A 17704-nucleotide genomic window follows, 5' to 3' on the forward strand; every position below is an offset into this window, starting at 1 on the left:
CTCCCTTTATGTATGGAACCCCTTCTTCTAGGAAGGACATCTATCAGTTGGCCCCTGTCTGCTGGGCCATTCTCCTCACCATACAAATCTCTACCTTAACTGATGTAGTTTGTCTGTGTCCTCATCCAAATCTCATCTTGAATTGTAGTTCCCATAATCCTCATGTATCATGGGAGGGACCCAGTGGGAGGCAATCAAAGCATGGGGGCGGTTACCTCCATGCTGTTCTCATGATAGTGAGTGAGTTCTCACGAGATCTGATGATTTTATAAGGGGCTTTCCCCACTTCGCTCTGCACTTCTCTTTCCTGCCATCATGTGAAGAAGGACATGTTTGCTTCCCCTTCCACCGTGATTGTAAGTTTCCTGAGGCTTCCCTAGCCCTGCAGAACTGTCAGTCAATTAAACCTCTTTTCTTTATAAATTACCCAGTCTCAGATATTTCTTCATGGCAGCATGATAACAGACCAACACTCTTACCTTAAGGTAATTTTTCAATCCCCGCTTTTTTTTTTTTTTTTTTTTTTGACCCTACATGTCCCTCCAGGTACTGGCTCATTTCTCTGGCATTTTCACAATAAAATTTTACAAAACAGTTGTGAACTTTTCTCCAGTCACATTCAAATTAAAGAACTGAATCAGTTAAAAGAGAATGAAACTGAACATGAAACCCTAAAACTTTCATGAAGATTTGAAAAAGAACTCAATAAAATTTCTAGACACGAAAAATATATTAATTGAAATTTAAAAATCAGGCTGTGGATAACTGGAGATGGGGACAGCCCTGTACATCAAGATTAAAAGAGCAAATAAAGTTTACGACACTGGAGAGGTTCTCTCCGGTGTGGTGGCAATATCGAGTAAAGATTCAGTCCAACACCAGGGAGTGTCTTGGCCCATGGAAGGAACTGTAAACCTCCAGCTCAGTGCCAAAAGTGTGAGTGTGTTTGAAGCTTCTTATAATTCTGTTAAGCCTATCCAGATTATCAACAGCACCACAGAAATGGTGAAGCTAGGGAAATCTCTCAGTGGCAAAACAGAAATCCCTTTTGAGTTTCCTCTGCATGTGAAGGGTAACAAAGTTCTGTATGAGACTTATCATGGCATGTTTGTCAACATTCAGTACGCACTGTGCTGTGACTCAAGGCAATCTCTGTTGGCCAAGGACTTGACAAAGACCTGTGAATTTATCATTCATTCTGTTCCTCAGAAGGGGAAGTTGACTCCCAGTCCTGTGACCTTCACGAGTACACCTGAAACCTTACAGAACGTCAAAGAGAGAGATTTGCTTCCCAAATTTCTCATTCAAGGACATCTCAACTCAACAAATTGTGTCATCATGCAGCCGCTAAGGGGAGAGCTGGTGGTGGAGAGCCCAGAGGCGCCATCAGAAGCGTGGAGCTGCAGCTGGTGCAGGTAGAGACATGCGGGTGTGCAGAAGGCTAAGTCCGCGAGGCCACGGGGATTCAGAACATTCAGATCACTGACAGTGACATGTGCAGGGGCCTCTCTGTCCCCATCTACATGGTCTTCTCCAGGCTGTTCACCTGCCCTACGCTGGAGACCACCAACTTCCCTGTGGAATTTGAGGATAACATCGTGGTGCTTCTCCACCCTGACCACCTCATCGTGGAGAACTTCCCGCTGAACCTCTGCACAATACAGCCCAGAGAGGGAGGCACAGAAAACCAGAGTGGCCATCTGAAAATCCAGCTGGTTATTCAAATCCTAAGGGGAGCTACAGCCAGTGGCATTTACTTGTTTTTGTGATTATTCGGTATCAGAAAAGAAACGGACCCTGAAATTAACTTTCCTTCCTCATTTCTTGGAGGCTTCCAACAGGCGCCTCTACTCAGACCTTTTTTTTGAAATTCAACACGTTTTCTTAATGCTATTTGCAAGACCTTTTCACAGAAAACACTGACTGTGGCTCCTGCCTTCCCTGTTTTTTTTTAGATACAGAAAACAATTGTGACAGCAGTTTGAGCTTTTTTGGAAAGTGGGATCATGGGGACAAAAGGGAACCTCTCTCTGAGTTGCTAATAAATGTAGCCAGGGACTCCCCACAGCAAAGGGCCTGAGACCAGTTGACATCCAGGACGGCTGCAAGCATACTCCATGGTTAGGAAGCTTGTAGATACTCTCCAAGGCGGAGCACAAAGTGCTAGTTACTGGAAATGGGTGACTTCCCTCCACCCCCACTCTGTTCTGTAGTTCTTTCTGTAACATTTTTCATTATAACTTTAAGACTTTTAAGCAACTGGAAAAGGTGTTTCTTGCTTTCATGGGGGGATTTGGCTGGTGCTAAAGTGTTTCGAAGTCTCAAGAACTGGCATAAAATATCCTGCTGCCATTTCCTTGAACACATACATAGAGAGAGAGAGGGTTTTCCCTCTGTCGCCCAGGCTAAGAGCAGTAGCAGAATCACAGCTTACTGCAGGCTTGAACTCCCTGGCTCAAGCGATCCCTACCCTCAGCCTCCGAAGTAGCTGAGACTACAGGTACATGCCACCACATTCAGCTAATTTTTAAGTTTTTTGTAGACAGGGTCTCCCTATGTTGCCCAGGCTGGTCTTGAACTCCTAGACTCCAGTGATCCTCCCATCTTGGCCTCCCAAAGTACTGAGGTGACAGGTGTGAGCCACTGCGCCCGGCAGTTTCCCAGAATGTATTCAAATGCAAAGTTACAGAAGGGGAAAACATGTATGTTTGCTCCTGTCGTTACTGGGTAGATTCTGAACCGCAGGAGACCCGTGTGCATGGCGGGTGAATGCCCTTCTCCCCAAGGTGGTAGCAGGAAACGGTCCTTGACTTGATGAACTTGGTCTGCCTCTGAGCCACCCGGGGAAGCTGTTTTTTGGCCTGAAGCCAGCATTTCCTCAGTCTCCCTTTGTGGTTGGAAGAATATGATCTGCTACAATACATTTCATCCTTCAAATCCTGCCACTGTTTTTTTGGCCCACAATTAATAGGACCTCAAAGTAAGCCACGCTGCTTTGCACACACACTAGCCTTCCTTCGTACTTTTCATTCTGGACGGGCTCGGGCAAAACAGGCTCAGGCCGAGGGCTTCCCAAGCTGTACCTCCACCGTCCTGAAACAGTGGTCAGTGACATGATGGCCAGGGTAAACACGCCTGATTTAGGCGTCACTTTATCCAACAGCTTCACCCGTGAAATTAATAACACTTACCTGAGTCACTTGAAACTTGGTTCCCAGAAAATATATTTCTGGTTTGTAAATCTCCTTTTATGCTCACGTGACATTATTGATTTGACGACGTGTTTAAACCGAGCAGCAGAAAATAGAGGCCACACTTTCTGGGGAATTTTAAAGGAAGAAACCATTTTTAATGAGATGAAAATATTTAATGAATTTAAAAAGAAGATGACAATTTTGAGAAAAGGTTTGGGATGTGATTGCTATATAATTTCTTTGATAAACTGATTTTGTGGATATAAAAAAATAAAAATCAGTGGCTAGATTAAAAAGCAGATTATACAGGGCTGAAAAGATAATGGAGAAAATGGAAGATAGATTGGAAGAAATTGTCCAGAATGCAGCACGGAGACAAAGTTATAAACTATGAAAAAGAGATTAAAGACGCAGAGCACAGAGTGGGAAGATGTAACATGTATCTCGTTGAAGTTTCAGAAGGAAATGAGTGTGCTAGGATTAAAAATCCCCCCTCAGACCAACCCAAATGCCCATCGACGATAGACTGGATAGGGAAAATGTGGCACATATACACCATGGAATATTATGCAGCCATCAAAAACGATGAGTTTGTGTCCTTTGTAGGGACATGGATGAACCTGGAAACCATCATTCTCAGCAAACTGACAGAAGAGCAGAAGATCAAACACCGCATGTTCTCACTCATAGGCGGGTGTTGAACAATGAGAACACATGGACACAGGGAGGGGAGCACTACACACTGGGGCCAGTTGGGGGGAAATAGGGGAGGGACGGTGGGGGGTGGGAAGTTGGGGAGAGATAGCAAGGGGAGAAATGCCAGATGTAGGTGATGGGGAGGAAGGCAGCAAATCACACTGCCACGTGTGTTCCTATGCAACAATTTTGCATGTTCTTCACATGTACCCCAAAACCTAAAATGCAATAAAATAAATAAATGGGGGAAAAAAAATCCCCCCTCAGGCCAGGTGCGGCGGCTCACACCTGTAATCCTGGCACTTTGGGAGGCCGAGGCAGGTAAATCACGAGGTCAGGAGTTCAAGATCAGCCTAGCCAAGATGGTGAAACCCTATTTCTATTTAAAAAAAAAAAAAAGTTAAGAAAGAACAACACAAAAAATCCCCACCCTCCAGATATCCATGTCCTAATCACTGCAACCTGCGAACGTTACCTTATGCAACAAAACATGGAAGGGGTTCTTTGTAGATTTGATTAAGTTAAGGGTCACAAGATGGGGAGATTGGCTTCGGTCATCTGGGTAGAACTTAAAGGCAATCATATGGGTCCTTGTAAGAGAGAGATGTAGACTCAATAACACACAGAAGAGAGGTCTGTATGAAGACAGAACAGAGAGAGATTTAAAATGCTGCCTTCCCTTAAAGATTGAAATGGAGCTGCCATCAACTAAGAAATGTTGACCGTCACCAGAAGTTGGAAGAATCAAGGAATAAATTGACCCCTAGAGCCTCCAAAGAAAGCTTGGCCCTGTCAACATCTTGATTTCAATCCCATAATTTTGATCTAGTACTTCTGGCCTCCAGAGCAATGAAAGAATACATTTCAGTTTTAAGCCACCAAGTTCGTGGAAATTTGTTACAGCTACCAAAGAAAACTAATATAATGGGCAAGAAGCAATATTTAAAAGGATGATAGCTAGCTAAGAAATTTTCAGAATTGTTGAAAGACACAAATCGTCAGATTCAGAAGCAGAGGAAATAAAGAGCGGGATGAAAGTTTAAAGCCACATCTAAATATAATAAACCTGCAGGAGATTGTGGTCAAAAATGAAACATAGGCCAGGCACAATGGCTGTAATACCAGAACTTTTGGAGCCTGAGGCAGGAGGATGCTTGAACACAGGAGTTAAAGACCAGCCGGGGACATATAAGGAGACCCTCATCTCTACAAAATATTTAAAAATTAGCCAGGCATGGTGGTGCATGCTTGTGGTTCCAGCTACTTGGGAGGCTGATGCAAGAGGATTGCTTGAGCCTAGGAGGTTGAGGCTGCAGTGAGCCATGATCACACAACTGAACTCCAGCCTCAGTGACAGAGTGAGAACTTGTCTCAAAAAAAAAAAAGAAAGAAAGAAAGACAGTCAGAGAGACAAACAATAGATTACCAACAAAGTAACAGGGACTACTTGGTGGCTGACTTTTCAACATTGACATCTGTAGCCAGAAGACAGTGGAAAAATATTTTGAAAGGACTAATAGAAAATAACGGTCTAGAATTATGTACCCAGCAAAACTATCTCTCAAGAACAGGGAAAAAAATGTTCAAAAAACAGTATTGAATGTGTTGGCCACCAACAAACTTTCATTAGGGGAATTTATTAGATACCCCTCAGGAAGCAGGAAAATGATCCCAGATGTAAGGTCTAAAAGGCAAGATAAAACAATGAGAGAAAAAAAGAAGCAAACATATAGGTAATTATTAGTATATATTAACTATAAAAATAGTATCTGTAAAAATTAATTTATTATTCAGTGCAGCTCCAAATTAAATCCCAACAAGGTGTTCATGGCACATGACAATCTCTTTCTATAATTTATAAGCAAAGGGGCAAAAAGAGCCAAGCCATTCCTGAAGAAGAATAACAAGGAGTAGGGCTTGGTCTATCAGGTCTCAACACAACATAAAATGACAATTAAGATTTGCTTTAAAGCACTAGTGATTGAGGTAGTGTGGGATAGGCACATAGACAGTGAATGAGGCTAGATAGAGTCCAGAAGATAGAGACCCAAGAATAAATGAAAAGATGATCCACAGAGGACATGGTTTGCAAAATCATGTAAAAGATGAACTATTCAATAAACAGAGCTTATGTAGTTATCTATCCATATGGAAAAATATTGAAATTGTATCCTTCTCTACACAAAATCAATTTCAGGTGGATTAAATTCTTATGTGCCCAAGGCAAAATTTTTGGTAGAAAATAAAGGAAACTACTTCTGTGACCTCGGGAGAAGGAGGAATTTCTCTTAAAAGCCAAAAAAAGCACAAATCATAAAGGAAAACATCAATAAATTCTACTACATTAAAAATAAGAACTTCAGCTTGGCGTAGTGGCTCTAGCCTTTACGTAATCACAGCACTTTAAGAGGCTGAGACGGGTGGATCACAAGATAAGGAAACTGAGACCAGCCTGGCTAACATGGTGAAACCCCATCTCTACTAAAAATACAAAAATTAGCCAGGTGTGGTGGTACACACCTGTAGTCCCAGCTACTCAGGAGGCTGAGGCAGGAGAATTGCTTGAACTGGAGAGGCAGAGGTTGCAGTGAGCCAAGATCACACCACTGCATTCCAGTCTGGGTGACAAAGTGAGACTCTATCTCAAAAAAATTAAGAAAAATTTTTAAAAAGAAGCACTTCTGTTCATACACAAGAAAAAGCACTATCTAGAAAATGAAAAGACAAGTAGTCACTGGTTGGGAAATGATACTTAGAATGCATATAATTTACCTAGGATTGGGATCCGCATATATAAAAGGCTCCTAAAGAATCAAAACAAGAAAAGCAACACAGTAGAAAAGGACTAAACACATAATCAGGCAGGAAACAAGTAGAGGGGAGACAGGGAAACAGGTACTTCCAATAAACATGAAGAGATGCCCAACCTCATTAGGAATTAGGGAAATGCAAGTTTAAAACCTCCGTTTTATGCCAGTTTACACCCACCAAGTTGGCAAAAATGTTAAAAGTCTGACAACCACAAGTGTCCTATGGGCTGTGTAACAATGCAAGCAATTATATATTGCTTGGGGGAGTGTAAATTCATGTAATCATTTTGGAAAACAACATGATATTGTCTGGTCAAGTTCAAATGCACATAGCTTTTGTGCATTTGAATGCCCAGAATTTCTATTTCTGTGTACTTTTCTATTTCTGTGTAATTTCTATTTCTGTGTACCTACAGACTCTTACACATGTGTATTAAGAGATGTAATAGACATTGATGAGAGCAATCCTATGTCCATCAAGAGGAGAATGGATTCATAATCTGTGGTTTGTAGATACAGTACAGGGCTGGACACAGTGACTCATGCCTATAATCCCAGCACTTTAGAAGGCAGAGGTGGGAGGATTATTTAAGGCCAGGAGTGTGAGATCAGCCTGAGCAAATAGCAAGACCTCATATCTATAAAATATTTCAAAAATTACTCAGGCATGGTGGCATGTACCTGTAGTCCTAGCTACTCAGGCAGCGGGGGCAGGAAGATTGCTTGAACACAGGAGTTTGAGGCTGCAGTGAGCTATGATCAACACCAGCGCACTCCAGCCTGGCTGACAGAGCAAGACCCTGTCTCTAAACAAACAAACAAACAAAAATACAATAAACTATGTTATGGCAGTGAAAATGAATGAATTACAGCTATGCTCAACAATGTGGATGAATAATGTGTAGCAAAAATACACACGCTGTAAGAAAACGCATATGGTGCAAATCCCCCAGATGAAAAACTGCTTATGGTACATATGGGACTATTTCTCCAAAGTTCAAAGGCATGCAAAACTAGACAATATACTGTTCAGGACTGTAACCATCTGTGAGGAATCAATAAAGAAAGGGGCAAAGAAATAATAAACACAAAATTCAGGGCAATCATTACCTCTGGATGGGAGGGAGAGGAGAGCTTGAGGAAGTCACGGGAGAACATTTCACAAACTTGTAATGTCAGTTCTCTGAAGTTGAGTTGCGGGTACAAGGATTTATTATTATTATTATTATTATTATTTATAGCTCACGTGTATGATATATTCTACATGGATGGATATTCTTAATTTTGGAAAGGAAGTGATTGTGGTATGAGAGAACCAATAACGATATCATTATTTCATCGTGTGTGTTAATATACTTAGTATTTGCTGAAAAAGCAGGGACTAGTAGGGAGAAGCGATTGGGGGTCGCAGGGGTGATGGTTGCTTCTAAGGCATGTTTGGGTCACGTGGATGGTTGTTATTAGTATGCTGTGTGCACTGGACTGAAGAAACAGAGTGAAGAAAGTTAGTTGGAGACTTTGCATAAAGGAGGAGAATTGGGGACTTGCTGGAGGAGCTGCGCGTGTAGCCCTAGACTTACCCTTGGAGCCATGTGCAGACTCCATAGCTCATGGGTGAGGCTGCTTCAGCCCCAAGGCAACTCCAGAGAGTTTACTGGTTCCGTTATTGGCTCCTCATAGAGTCTTTCTATCATGAGACTTTTTCTTTACCCCTTAAAAATGCCTCTGGGATGGCTAACACCTGTAATCCCAGCACATTGGGAGGCCGAGGCAGGCAATCAGGCAGGTGATGGCATTGAGCTCAGGAGTTCAAGACCAGCCTGGGTAACATGGCGAAACCTCATCTCTCCAAAACATTTGCTAAACATGGTGGTGCATGCCTATGGTCCCAGCTACTCAGGAGGCTGAGGTGGGAGGATCACCTGAGCCTCAGAAGTCAAGGCTGCAGTGAGCCATGACTGTGCCACTGAACTCCAGCCTGGGTGACAGAGTAAGACGCTGTCTCAAAAAAAAAAAAAAAATGCCCAACATCTTGCCTGGGGAGGTGCACACAACCTGTTGAGGTAGCTACACTTGGAGGTTGTAGCAAATCCATTCTGGGACCCTGTCTCTGTGGATTTCTGTGGCACTTGAACTCCTGCCTGAGCTCCTGGAGGCAAAGTCTTTGGAGATTCACCCAGGGGCCCCTGGCACTCACAACTGGGGTCAAGGTTAATCTTGATCCTTGATGCTGGTTCCACAGTTTGTCTTGTTGTCATTGAAACCTCAAATCCAGTTCTGGAAAGAACCTCAAAAGGTCCCCTGGGCAGCTCTGCCTCTGGAGACCAACTCAGCAGACCGTGACCTCTTCCCTCTCTGAATGTTTCCTTTGAGGGAGAAGCCATTGATTCCCTTGGGAATATTTTCTCCATCTACATGAGAAGTTCCTCTTGAAAAGCTTAAGGGAAAGGTTTTTTTAAATTATTATTATTGTACTTTAGGTTCTAGGGTACATGTGCAGATCATGCAGGATTGTTGCATAGGTACTTACGTGGCAAGGTGGTTTGCTGCCTCCATCCCCCCGTCACCTCTATCTGGCATTTCTCCCCATGTTATTTTTACCTAACCTTCCCACCCCCTGCAGTCCCTCCCCTAGTCCCCCCCACCAAACAGATCCCAGTGTGTGATGCCCCCCTCCCTGTATCCATGTGTTCTCTTGTTCAACACCTGCCTATGAGTGAGAACATGTGGTGTTTGATTTTCTGTTCTTGTGTCAGTTTGCTGAGAATGATGGTTTCCAGATTCATCCATGTCCCTACAAAGAACATGAACTCATCGTTTTTGATGGCTGCATAGTATTCCATGGTGTATATATGCCACATTTTCCCTGTCCAGTCTATCATTGATGGGCATTTGGGTTGGTTCTGAGTCTTTGCTATTGTAAACAGTGCTGCAATGAACATACGTGTGCATGTGTCTTTATAACAGAACGATTTATAATCCTCTGGGTACATACCCAGTAATGGGATTGCTGGGTCCAATGGAACTTCTATTTTTAGATCCTTGGAATTTCTAGATCCAGGAATTGCCACACTGTCTTCCACAATGGCTGAACTAATTTACACTCCCACCAACAGTGTAAAAGTGTTCCTATTTCTCCACATCCTCTCCAGCATCTGTTGTCTCCAGATTTTTTAATGATTGCCATTCTAACTGGTATGAGATGGTATCTCAATGTGGTTTTGATTTGCATTTTTCTAATGACCAGTGATGATGAGCATTTTTCATATGTTTGTTAGCCTCATATATGTCTTCTTTTGAAAAGTGTCTGTTCATGTCCTTCACCCACTTTTGAATGGAGTTGCTTGTTTTTTTTCTTCTTAGGAATGTACTGCCTTGTTCAGACTTCAGTGAGCTCCTATTTATGGAAGGCATCTGGACCATGTGTATCAAAAGCTTTAAAATGGCTTTAGCCTGGCACAGTGTCCTAATAAAATGATCTTAAATGAGTAATTGGACAACTGTAGAAAGAGGGACTTCCAAGGTTGTATATAATAAAGGAAAATTTAAAACGAGCTGTGTGTCAACATGAAGGGATTTAAATATATAATGTAAATCCAAGCAGCATGATACAGCACATTCATTAAGGAAAAAAACCTGGCTTGGGAGAATATTTAATGACATGGAAAGATATTTTCAATATTGTATAAAGCGTTAAAAAAAAGCAGATTGTAAAATAGTATGTTCAATAGAGTCATATGTTTACTTTTTAAGCATAGAAAAGATTTGGAAAGATGCAGTAATTTTTTTTTAGACAGGGTCTCTCTGTCATCCAGGCTAGAGTACAGTAGTGCCATTACTGCTCACTGCTCAGCCTCGAACTCCCAGGCTTAAGCCTTCCTCCTGACTCAGCCTCTAGAGTAGCTGGGACCATAGGCACATGTCACCACACCTGGCTAATTTTTTTTTTTTTTTTGAAACAGTCTCATACATCACCCAGGCTGGAGTACAGTGGTGAAATCTTGGCTCACTGCAACCTCTGCCTCCCAGGCCCAAGGGATTCTCAGGCCTCAGCTCCCAAGTAGCTGGAATTATAGGTGTGCACCACCATACCCGGATGTCATATTTTTAGTAGAGACAGCGGTTTCACCATGTTGCCCAGGCTGGTCTAGAACTCCTGACCTCCAGTGATCTGCCTCGGCCTCCCAAAGTGGTGGGATTACAGGTGTGAGTCACCACGCCTGGCCTAATTTCTGTATTTTTAACAGAAATATGCGTTCACCATATTACACAGGCTGGTCTCAAATTCCTGAGCTCAAGTGATCCACCTGCCTCAGCCTCCCAAAGTGCTGGAATTACAGGTGTGTTCCACCACCCCCAGCCAGTAAGATCCTAATATGATTATCTTCGGGTGAAGTGTTGTGAGTGTTTTTTTTCCCTTCATTTGGCATGGCTGCATTATCAGAGGACCAGCAATGAATATAGATTAGGTCTAATTTTAATTTTTTTTATTACACAGGTAATGCTATGAAGACAGACTCATGGTGAAATATTCAAACAAAACACAGAAGGTCAGCCTCATCTTTAGCCACCCACTACCACCCCAAGACCTGTCCCTCCTCACCTGTGAGCACTGTCCCAAGTTTAATGTCATTCCTCTCGGTCCTTCTCCTGTACATCTTGCTCACTGCTCCCTGCTCACTCCAGGCCAAGTACCCTGGCCCCACTTCCCACTCCCCATAGGTCCACCAGCCCCTTCTTGCCTCGGGTTCTCACCCAGGCTATTCCCAGGTTAAAGACCCCCCTCTTCCCAGGTTGATTCCCTTTCCTCTTTCAGGTCTTGGCTTAAATGCCACAGTATCTAAAACAAGTTTTCCCTTCCTTGTCATAATTTTCCATCCTTTGCCTCCATTGCGCTTATCAGACCAGAAACCCAGAGGTTAACCGTGTGGTTGTTTTGGTCCATCTTCCCACCAAGCTGGGAGCCCAGGATCCCTCCTCTCCCCTCCCCTCCCCTTCCTTCCTCTCCCTCCCCTTCCATCCCCTCTCTTCCTCTGTTCTATCATGTTCTTCTCTGTGTCTTCAACGCCAAACACAGTGCCCAGCACATACCAGATGATCAGTGAGGAAGAATGAATGAAGGAATGAATGAGACATCCTCCAGAAAGAGGGAGAAGACACAGCCTGGAAACCAGAAAGAAAAGATACAGAAGTAAGGCAGTATGGAGAGGGGTAAGGAACTCCTTTAACATGGAAGGAGAGCTCAGGGGAAACCCCACCAGCAAGGAGTCCAGGGAGGTGGTGGTGGCACAGAAATTGCTAAGAAGATGAACATCTAATTTCATCCCCAAATCTTGACCCCAAATCTCAGGAAAAAGCTTGTGCTGCTCAAGTGAGTGATACCTTGAGAAGCAGCTAAAGGAAAAATTGAGCTGCTCGTGAGTCCACACAGGGATGGAGAGAAGAGAACAACTGTAGGGGGTCAAGGCAACCCAGAGAAACACAAGCCCCTGAGAATCCCTGGGAATCTGGGCTGGGTGGGGACACCACAGGTCTTCATGATGGGGACTCATGGAAGGGAAGGGTGACCCCACAAGGCTAGAGGAATTTGGGGACACCATTTTTCTACCAGATTCATCACCTAAAACTTCAGAGGAAAAGAACATTAGAAAAGAATCAGAAATAGGCCAGGTGCAATGGCTCCTGCCTGTAATCCCAACACTTTGGGAGGCCTAGGCGGCGGATCATTTGAGGTCAGAAGTTCGAGACCAGCCTGGCCAACGTAGTGAAACCCCATCTCTACTAAAAATACAAAAAATTAGTCAGGCGTGGTGGCATGCGCCTGTAATCCCAGTTACTTGGGAGGCTGAGGCAGGAGAATCGCTTGAACCCAGGAGGTGAAGGTTGCAGTGAGCCAAGATTGCGCCACTGCCCTCCAGCAGAGTCTTACTCCGACTTGGAAAAAAAAAAAAAAAAAACAGAAAGAAAAAAATCAGAAATAACACAAAAAAGGAGGTGGCCCATTCCTCTTGGGGGAGGAGCGGGGGCAGCAGGGTACACAGGGAGCAAGCCTGGACTTAGGTAAGTTTTGGGTTCAAATCCCAGGTCCACCTCAGCAGCTTCAGTTCCTCATATGGAGAGTGCGCACAATAGCCATTACTGACATCGGTTGTTGACAGGTGACACGAGATAACACATCTCTAAAGCACTAGCTGGCACGCCTCTGGCCTCCCTCACAGTGGGTGGAGAGAAGGGAAGACACAGGCCAGTGTAAACAGCAGGGGACTTTGTGTGTCTGTGCGAGTGCAGGGCCAGTGTCTGGGATGTGTGTCCTCTGCAGCCACCCGGGGCCCATGAGAAGGCCCCTGTGCTTGGCTGGACAATCTGCTGTCATGGCCTTGAAATTCTTAACTTCTGATCAGGGGATTTTACGTTTTCATTTTGTCCTGGGCTCTGCAAATTAAATTGTATAACCAGTGATGCACATGTGTGTGTGGATGTGTGCGAGTGTGTGCGTGTGTAAAGGAGGGGGAAAGGAACACTGCAATGGGTGCTCCATGAAGGGATGGAACTGACAGCAACCGCACCTCCAGCCAGTACCCATCCCACAGTCCTGAGCCAACCCCGCACACTAATAAGCTCAGGCTTTGCCTGACAATAGCCCCTCTCAGTTCCAATTAACAAGAAAAACAAACCCTCCTAGCCTTTGGGCTGTTAACCAAACACCCCACACCCACAGGCCAAGGCCCAACACCCAGCAGTTCCACCTGTGGGCTCCCCACGGATTTTCCCAAGGTCCCTTCCACCTCGAGAGTGGTTCCACCAGCCCAGGAGGCTGCCTGCTGGGATTTACGTACTCTGGGCACGCAGTCTGCTCACTCCCACGGCACCTCTGCACGGCTCTGTATAGGCCCCCATGTCACCCTGTGCACACCCTAAGTGATGGGTTGACTGCTCTGTCCTCCCTGGACCGGAGGTCAGCTGCCTGAGGACTGGAGCTGGGCTGTCTTCATCTCCATGTATTTAAAGCCAGGTGTAGTGCTGCTGAACACACAGTAGGTGCTCAATAGATGCTTGCTAAAGTCATTTATGCACTCTTTCCACACACATGCACTATCCAGTGGTGGAGACTGGTCACAGACGAGATTCGCATAAAATAAAGAAACGCTAAGACGTTTTCCTATCTGAACAGGCACATGTAAGGCTGTGCCTTCCACTCCACTTTTGAAACTGCTGCTTCTTGGGTTGCTGTTTGCTGTCCTGATAAAAATAGGGCAGGCGGTGAAGTGGAGCGTGACAGTTCCGATGCAGTCAGGGGACCTGGTTCTGGTCCCACTCAGCTCAGTGACCTTGGGCAGGCCACTCCCTCCTTGGACCTTGCTTGCCCATGGGTCAGGTGAACGAGTTGGAGGCAGGGCTGCACTATCCAATCTGGTAGCTGCTCACCTCAAATGTGGCTGGTGACACTCAGGAACTGAATTTGAAGCTTTATTTATTTTTAGTTAATTTACATTTGAAACAAGATACAAGCTTCAGATGGGAGAAACAAGATACAAGCTTTTGAGACAGAGTCTCGGTCTGTTACCCAGGCTGGAGTGCAATGGTATGATCTCAGCTCACTGCAACCTCCGACTCCCGGATTCAAACAATTCTCCTGCCTCAGCCTCCCGGGTAGCTGGGACTACAAGTACCCGCCACCACGCCTGGCTGTTTTTTGTATTTTTAGCAGAGATGGGGTTTCACCATGTTGGCCAGACTGTTCTCAAACTCCTGACCTCAGATGATCCCCTGACCTCGGCCTCCTAAAGTGCTGGGATTACAGGTGTGAGCCACTGCGCCTGGCCAAATTTTTAAGTGCATTTGGAATAACTTGCATATATGAACCTACTTTTTTCAATTGTAAATGTAATAAAATCTGAACACAGATCAAGTATCTCACAGCCTGGCAACATAGGGAGACCCTATCTCTACAAAAAATTAAAAAAAAAATTAGCCAGGGGCGGTGGGATGCACCTGTAGTCCCAGCTACTGGGGAGGCTGAAGTGCAAGGATGGTTTGAGTCTGGGAGGTCAAGGCTGCAGTGAGTCATGATCCCTGCACTCCAGCCTGGCCAAAAGACAAACCCCCACAAAAAAAAAAAAATGCATTTCTGGGAAAAATGTAGCATTGGGATTGGGACTAAGGTATGCTGTAAGCGTATCTTACCTTAACAGGTTTTGAAGACTTAATTTAAAAAAGGTCATACTTTTAATAATAATTACATATTGAAATGATAATATTTTAGATAGGATGGGTTACATAAAATATATTATTATGATTAGTTTCACCTGTTTGTCTTCTTCATTTCTAGTGTGGGTACTAGAAAGTTGAAAGTTACCTATGTGCTTCATGTTCTACTTCCACTGGACGTCACTAGATTAAGGAATCTCTTAAGGTACTTCCTTGTTATTTTTATTATTCTGATATTCTACAAATCTACCAGGAATCATTAGCTCCTATGGGTTTGCCTATCCACCATCATACTCTTCCTCATCCCTTTCCTCTGTTGGCACCTTGATTTTCCAAAGGAAAATTCCCTCTGTGGGATCTTCACCCTAGCAAGAGGAGTGAGCATATGACCCAGGCCTGGCCAATCAGAGCAGAGCACTCTCCTTTGACCACCGTGATCGGTTCAGAAATGACACGTGACCAGCAGGCAGAGCCAATGAGACTTTATTTGATTGCAAGTTTGGAAATGAGTTGGGCTTTTCCATTGGTTGTTAACAACTCATGTTAAGGAACATGAGTGCCTTAACAACTCATAGTTGTTAAGGAAGGGAGGGAGGCCTAGACCTACAGGCGGCCATCTTGCCACCATGAGTGAACAGCGTGTCTAAGAAGGAAACCATTGAAAAGAAGGGGAAACCCAGGAGTGAAGAGAGTCATGACCAGCCCCACTTTCTCTTCTGGCATTTTCACATGCTCCTCTCACACCCGCCTCGCCCCCACCACCCTGCCCTCTACCTCCAAGGGCCTGGCAAACTCTTCATCCATCCAGCCTCAGCTGGCCTTGTCGAGGTCACCAATGGCCTCTGTGTTGCCAGATCCAGGGGTTACTTCTCTGTCCAGCTCTTGACAACATTCAACATAATTGACCATTCCCACCCTCTTCAAAGCCTTCTCTTCCTCTTGGCTTCCATGGTGCCTTATGCTCCTCCTCCTGCCTCACTGGCCACTTCTCAGTCTCTTCTTTCATTTATTTGTTTTTTCATGTGTTCTTTCTGCAAGTATTTACTAAGAGCCTTCTATGTGCCAAGACTTACACTATGCAGTAGGCATTTAACAGAGCAAAACTCCTGCCCTCATGGAGTGACCTTCTGGGGCAAGTCTTCTTTATTGATTCTCCACTTCTGCTCAGCCCCAAAATATTGTCATGTACTGAGGCTCCACCGAGAACCCCATGCCTTTTCCATCTTATCCTGTCTTATGCTTTAAATTCCATCCACATATCGATGACTCCCAGATGCTTATCCATAGCCCCAGCTGGGGCCCTGAACTCCAGACTCATAGATCCAGCTGGCTACTTGACATAACCACTGGGTTATCAACAAGCTGTCTCAAGTTTAATGTATTCAAAACATAACTATTGATTCCTCCATTGCCAGCCTCAACCTGTTTCACCACTTGACATTCTCCATCCCAGTCAATGGTACCACATCCACCCAGTGGCTCCGGCCAAAAACCAAGAGTCATCCTGATTCCTATCTCTTCTCCTCACCCTCTTCTCATCAGCAAGTGCTGACAGCTCTGGCTCCAAAATGGACCCTGGAACTGTCACTTTTCTCTGTTTCCGTTCCTATCGCCCTAGTCCAAACCACCATTATTGCTCCCTGGACCACTACCATGACCCCCAAACTGGTTTCCCCCCTTCCATTCATGCCCATCCTGCCTTTCAACTCTTCATATCATAGCCAGAGTGATCTTTTAACCACGTGAATCAGGTATCACTCCTCTCCTTAAAATCTTCCAGTAAAGAGCATGGGCTATTTAGAACATTTATAAAAGACAACGGATTAGTAATTCGAATATATAAACAACTCCCACCACTCAGTTAGAAAAAGACAACCTTTTAGAAAACTGGGCAAGGGATACGAACTGTATTCACAAGAGAAGAAATTCCAAGACAGTTCACAAGAGAAAAGCCAATAAATAGAAAATTACATGTTTAACCTCGCTAGTAATCAGGGAAATACAAATAAAAATGAGTTACCATTTTATATCCAAAACATTGTCAAAAATTTTAAAGGCTGACTCTACCAGTTGTTGGCAACGATAAAAAGAAATGGGATGTTTGGGTGCTGCCATTGGGAATATAAAGTAGTATGACAACTTTGAAGAACCAAGTGACAACTTATAATGCTGAAAATCGGCACACCCTGCAACCTATTAATTTTCCATTTCAGAATCAGTTGTAATAATAAAAAACATGGTATGCCCTAAGTATCTACCAATATGAGAATGGATGAATAAAATATGTGTGTGTGCCATAGAATTCTATATAGTAGGTAAAAAGAAATTAACTAAAGTTATACCTGTAAAACATCGTCAGAGGAAAAGAGGTTAGCCATCAAAAGAAGGTGCACACTGCTTCCATTTGTGCAAATTTAAAATTCTAAACTTAGAAAAGAGAAATGGCCAGGTGCAGTGGCTCATGCCTGTAATCCCAACACTTGGGAGGCCGAGGTGGGTGGATCACTTGAAATCAGGAGTTCAAGACCAGCCTGGCTAACAGGGTAAAACCCTGTCTCTACTAAAAATACAAAAATTAGCTGATCATGGTGTTGCACACTTGTCCCAGCTACTCAGGAGGCTGAGGCAGGAGAATCACTTGAACCCAGGAGGTGGAGGTTGCAGTGCGCTGAGATCACACCATTGCACACCAACCTGGGTGACAAAAGGAGACTTGAAAGACAGAAAGAAAGAAAGAAGGAGGGGAGGAAGGAAGGAAAGAAGGAGGGATGGAGGGAGGGAGGAAGAAAGGAAGGA

General features: G+C 44.2%; 1 pseudogene; it reads left to right on the forward strand.

Annotated features, from left to right (window-relative positions):
• The first annotated feature begins 717 nt into the window (after positions 1-717).
• Positions 718-1769, forward strand: LOC116566620 (annotated as a pseudogene).
• Positions 1770-17704: the final 15935 nt, after the last annotated feature.

The sequence above is a fragment of the Sapajus apella genome, unplaced genomic scaffold, assembly GCF_009761245.1.
Source record: "Sapajus apella isolate SASKATOON/1434 unplaced genomic scaffold, GSC_monkey_1.0 scaffold43, whole genome shotgun sequence".
Classification (NCBI taxonomy): Eukaryota; Metazoa; Chordata; class Mammalia; order Primates; family Cebidae; genus Sapajus; species Sapajus apella.